The sequence below is a fragment of the Haliaeetus leucocephalus genome, unplaced genomic scaffold (assembly GCF_000737465.1).
Source record: "Haliaeetus leucocephalus isolate CR32 unplaced genomic scaffold, Haliaeetus_leucocephalus-4.0 Scaffold274, whole genome shotgun sequence".
Lineage (NCBI taxonomy): Eukaryota > Metazoa > Chordata > Aves > Accipitriformes > Accipitridae > Haliaeetus > Haliaeetus leucocephalus.
This window is the reverse complement of record NW_010972710.1, coordinates 13,970-19,301: the sequence shown is the minus strand read 5'-3', so window position 1 is coordinate 19,301 and position 5,332 is coordinate 13,970. Positions and strand designations below refer to the sequence as shown.

Sequence of the window (5,332 nt, the reverse complement as noted above, 5' to 3'; positions counted from 1 at the left end):
TGTAAGGTCTCCTGTGAAGCTGTATGCCAATAAGTGGTCCGAAAAGGTGAGGCAGTTGTTGGCTGGGTCGGTGTTGAATAGCGAAGTATTAAGTGGCTGCTTGGTTAAGCATTTACCTTTTGTTTTGCAGGTGCTGTGCAGGCCACCTTTGGAATTGGATGAGCATTTGAGGTGAGCTGTGGAGTAGCGAGGAGGAGCGTGGGGCCCGTGACTTTTCATGGGTGCCATGCTAATTTGGTGTCTCTTCGTATGTTAGGTACCATGAGCGATGGCAGCCGCAGGGTCTGACTCTGGAATGAGCAGGTAAGTGTAACATGGTGGCGCTTGTGAGGAGGGGGGAGTTGGGGAAGTAGTTGGCATTGGCCAGTGGGATGCTTACTCCCTTTTCTGATTTGTTTGTTTGTTTGTTTGTTTTTTTGGGTTTGGGTTTTTTTTTTTTTCCCTTGCAGATGTTGAAGAGCAATGTGTCCCCTTGAGGAACATCCCAGTCAGCCCGTGTGGTTTTTCTGGATGATGGATTCAGACCCTCGGCCCTCTGAAAGCTAAGTTGAGGGACCCGGGCTGGGGAGAGGCTGGGAGGAAGGGACACAGCTGGGAATTGCCGGGAGGGGTTTTAAAGTTAGCGCAGGAGAGAGGGCTGCCCCAAAGCAGTCCTGTTTGGGCAGATGAAGGGAGCGAGTTGCTTTTGAGCCCGAGACCAGCGTGTGCCGGGCAGGGCAGTTCCAGCCCGTGTCCGCGGTGGCGTGTAGTTTGTGTAGTCTGTCTTGTGCTCTTAGACCTTCCTCGGGTCTCGATGTCCTCGTTGCGCTTTGCGCTGGAGGAGCATGGCATGTGCTTCGGGTGCCGTCCCTAGGGTCTCGAATGCTCTTACTCATCGGCCCGGTGCCAATCGGGTGCTTCTTTTCTTGCGCTCGGAGCTCTAAAGCATGGATCGGTCTCGGTGGGTTCCGGTTGGTCCTCTTTTGGCAGCGTTCTTCTGGGCTGCGTTGGCAGCTCTGCTCTCTAGCCGTCCGTTTTCTCGGACTGGGACTTCTTCCCCGCATCCTGACATCCTTAGGTCTCGACGCCAGGCTTCTGGTGCATCTGTCGTCTGGGTTTTGACAGTGCCATCTTGTAACGGGCTGTTCCGTTCGACTCCTCTGGGTCTGCCGTAGAGCCTCCTGGCCTCGCAGTTGTGGCCCCGTAGGTCGTCTTGCCTGACGGCGCCTCCCGTCCGGGAGTCATTCTTCTTGCCGAGAGTTTTCTCTCTCTTTGAATCACCTTGTTGGTAGCGTTCCACGTGGCGACGTTCTGTGCACAGGTGTGTTTGGCTTGGAGCTGCTCTGCCCGGGGATGTAGAGTCAGGGGTAGGTGGAACAGCGATAAGAGTCTACGGGTCAAACGTTGATGTGCCTAGACCGTTTAGGCAAGGGTTGTACAGTCATCTCGGCTCGAGTAGCCATCGGCGGGCTGTGTGGACAGCCATGCCGATAGTGTTTCACGGAGACGATTGGAGCTGTGCGGCAGGGGCTGTTGAGGGGCAGTGAAGTGGATTTGACTCTCTAAGGTGTTAAGTCTTGTATGTGATGGGCTTAAAGTTTGGCCCTTTTTTTTTTTTTTTTTTTTTCATGGCAGGCTGTAGCTGGACTCCAGATGGTCTTTGTAGATGGAATCAAGACCTCTGGAATTGTTAAGCTTTTGCTCTGCATCTCGGTGATTCATTCAATATGTCTTTTTTCAGATGCAGAGGGACAAGGTGCATGCCACAGAGCGACGGAGGAGGGGAGCGGAGCAGCATAAGAAGGTGGGTCTGTGAGTGGAATCAGAGGGAAGATGCGGCCGGTGGCTCTATGACTAGCTGATAGGGTTCTTTTTTATTTTGAAGGTGTGAAGCAAGGAGTGAAGCGGGCCATCGGTACCGGAGGTGTCTCGGCAAGGTGAGCCATGATTACTGGGTTAAAGGAACTGTTCCTTTGGAGGTGTTGTATTGTTGGCAAAGTTGGAAGCATCCCTTGTCGTTTGTTTTTTGCAGGCGGTACGCATGCTTTGATGTGGCAAGCTCTTGATGACAGAGTGGGGTGGTCGAGCGGCCAAGGTAAAGGAGAGGGAGTTGGGAATCGGTCTGGGCAGGCTGAGGTTTCGGGCGGCCTCTCAGCATGCGTCTTCTGCTTTGGTTTTTGCAGGTGGCGCACGCAGCCTCAGAGGGGCGAATTCGCAGGCCGATGAGCAGTCTGAGAAGGTGAGGTGGTTGTGGGCTGTGCCGGTGTTGAATATCGAAGTATTAGGTGGTTGCTTGGTTAAGCGTTTACCTTCTGTTTTGCAGGCGCTGTGCGGGCCACCTTTGGAATGGGATGAGCATTTGAGGTGAGCTGTGGATTAGGGAGGAGTAGAATGGGGCAGGTGACTTCTCATGACTGCTATGCTAATTTTGTGTGTCCTGCTGTCTTAGGTACCATGAGTGATGATGGCCGCGGGGTCTGACTCTGGAATGAGCAGTAAGCATAACGCTGTGGTGTCTGTGATTAAGTGGGGGGGGGTGGGAAAGTAGTTGGTGTTGGCTGATGGGTTACTTACTGCCTCTTCTGATTTTGTCGCCTTTTTTTTTTGTCTTCGCTGCAGATGATGAAGAGGAACCTGGCGACTGCCGGATCGTCCCAGTTAGCCCGTGTGATTTTTGCAGAGGATGGATTCGTACCCTTGGCCCTCTGAAAGCTAAGTTGAGGGACCCGGGCTGGGGAGAGGCTGGGAGGGAGGGACACAGCCGGGAATTGCAGGGAGGGGTTTTAAAGTTAGAGTAGGAGGGCAGGGCTGTCCAGGAGCAGTCCTGGTTGGGCAGATGAAGGGAGCGGGTTGCTTTTCAGCATGAGACCAGCGTGTGCCGGGCAGGGCAGTTCCAGCCTGTGTCTGTGGTGGTGTGTAGTTTGTGTAGTCTGTCTTGTGTGCCTTCGATCTTCCTCGGGTCTCAATGCCATCATCAGTCTTTGCGCTCAGGGAGCGTGGCATGCGCTTCGGGCACCGTCCCTAGGGTCTCGAATGCCCTTACTCATCGGCACTGTGCCAGTCGGGTGCTCCTTTTCTTGCGCTCGGAGCTCTAAAGCGTGGATTGGTGCTGGAAGGTTTCCGCTGGTTCTCTTTTGCGGCGCTCTTCCGGGCTGCTTTGGCAGCTCTGCTCTCTAGCCATGTGTTGTCTTGGACTGGGACTTCTTCCCTGCACCTTGATGTTCCTAGGTCTTGATGACAGGCTTCTTACACATCCATCATCTTGGTTTTGACAGTACCATCTTGTAACGGGCCCTTACTTTTGCCTCTTCTTCTTTGGGGCTGTCGTAGAGCCTCCTCGCTTTGTGGTTTTGGGCGCTGTAGGTCAATTTGCCGGATGGCGCCTCCCGTCCGGGGGTCGTCATTCTTCTTGCTGAGAGTTTTCTCTTTTTGAATTGCCTTGTTGGTAGTGTTCCGTGTTGTGTGCGTTTGTGCACGGGTGTGTTTGGCTTGGAGCTGCTCTGCCCGGGGCTGTAGAGTCAGGGGTAGGTGGAACAGCGATAAGACTCTATGGGTGAAATCTTGATATGTCTAGATTGTCAGCATTGAGGGTTAAATGATTTTTGAGTCATTGCATGTCAGTAGGGGAGTGGATTGCAAGTGGATTGTGAGGTAGAATATAGTAAGGCAGTAAGTGGGCATGGGTGTTAATATTTGTTTATGTGGATACTTTGTGGTAAGCTTCTAGAAATGGTTAAGGCATTGAGGTTTTTGTTTTTGGAATAGGTGCGAAGCAGGAGTTTGGAGCTGTGGAGGATTTTTTTTATGCCGAGGGTGAAGTTTGTATTCAAGAGTTTTGTGTGTTGGTTTTGCAGGTGATCACGGGGCACGAGGCGTTTGAAGGAACCTTGCGTTTAGGCGATGTGGCTGCTACGGAGGTTGGACTGTGACATGCGCCACTATGAAAGCTAAGTATCTGGTTGAAAATCTATGTATGGTGCAGATGGTGCGTGTTGAAGCGTTGCTGTAACGGAAGGGCAGTTTGTGGGGAGCTTGGAAGGAGGTTGGGCTGGGGCCAGGGTTTTTGCAGGCAGGGTGCTTTTTGAGGCCCTGGGTGCTGCGGGTAAGGGGCGATGGCCCCTTGACACCCTTTGGCGGCGGGATGGGTTAGTTGAGAGTGAGGGCTAGTGTGCGTGTGATCTGAATGAGTGGTGTGTTGTGAATGTGCGTAACGTTGTAGGGTTATGTGGTTTAGCTTTTTAGTGGTCTCTTGCAGGGTGGAGGTAGAGATGTTTGTTAGGCAATTAGGAAAAAATAAAATACAATTAGAATAAAAAATCTCCAGCCAGGTGATTTCTTTTTTTTCCCCAGCTGCGTTTTTTTTCTCCCGGTCCTGGCCACTCTGTGAGGAGATGTTCATGGCCAATGTTCCGACAGGGGTCAGGCTTGGGCCGGGATTTTGGCAGGGAGGGTGATTTTTGAGACCCCTGGTGCAGCAGGCACAGGGCAATGGCCCCTTGAGGGTGGCAGGCAGTTGGATGGATGAGTTGAGAACGAGGGTTGGTGTGCATGCAATGTCAATGAGTAGTGTGTTGTGAATGTGTGTAACCTTGTAGGGTTATGTGTTTTGACTTTTTAATGTTTTTTTCCTTTCTGGTTGTACAGGTGAGATGTTTTCCAGGGAATTGGAATTGAAAAAAAATACCATTAGAATAAAAAAACCCTAGCAGGGAGATTTCCTCCCCCCCCCAAGCCGGGTTGTTTTGTTGGTTGGTGTTTTGTTTTTTTTTTTTCCCAGTCCCGGCTGCTCTGTGAGGCTATGTTCATCGCCAGTGTTCAGAAGGGGGTCAGGCTCGGGCCGGGGTTTTGGCAGGCAGGGGGATTTTTTTCAAGGCTCCTGGGAACGACGCTCCCATGGAGCGCTCCCCTGGAATGTGGTAATTGCCACTTAGCGCAGGGAATTAAATTGGTCAGCGGATGGTCTTTGGAAGACAGTTGAGGATTTTGCGGGCGAAGGGTGGGGGGAGTTGGACTAGATGGCCAGCATGGAGTAGGCCAGGGTTGTGAAGTGCGTGAGTGTAACTGTATTTTTCCTTGGTGTGTTTGTAAAATATTTGGGTGCTCTTTGTAGTTTGTGATGTAATGATACTTTTCAGTTTTTGTTTTTGTGCCGAGGTGTGGAAGTGGACAGTCTGTCAAGATGAGCGGAGCTCACTCGTTTTCTGCCCGGGAACGGGGATCGTGGAGGTAATGTCACCTCAGGGAGTAAAACTTCTGGATGTGCAGCAACAGACATAATCGCAGTGAGGAATGTGGAAAAGACTGATGCGTTGGAACATGGTCTGTAAACTCAGAACATGGTCTGTAAACTTTG

At 51.7% G+C, this 5,332-nt stretch overlaps 1 long non-coding RNA gene across 2 annotated transcripts; it reads left to right on the top strand.

Annotated features, from left to right (window-relative positions):
* The first annotated feature begins 267 nt into the window (after positions 1-267).
* LOC104833227 lies at positions 268-2,628 on the top strand. 2 transcript variants are annotated; one of them, XR_774504.1, is made up of 8 exons: positions 268-303; positions 1,721-1,783; positions 1,865-1,916; positions 2,012-2,074; positions 2,163-2,218; positions 2,303-2,343; positions 2,429-2,471; positions 2,595-2,628. It is a non-coding gene; the product is annotated as an uncharacterized LOC104833227 (long non-coding RNA). The 2 variants fall into 2 exon arrangements; XR_774503.1 differs by lacking the exon at positions 268-303 and having other exon boundaries at positions 1,687-1,783.
* Positions 2,629-5,332: the final 2,704 nt, after the last annotated feature.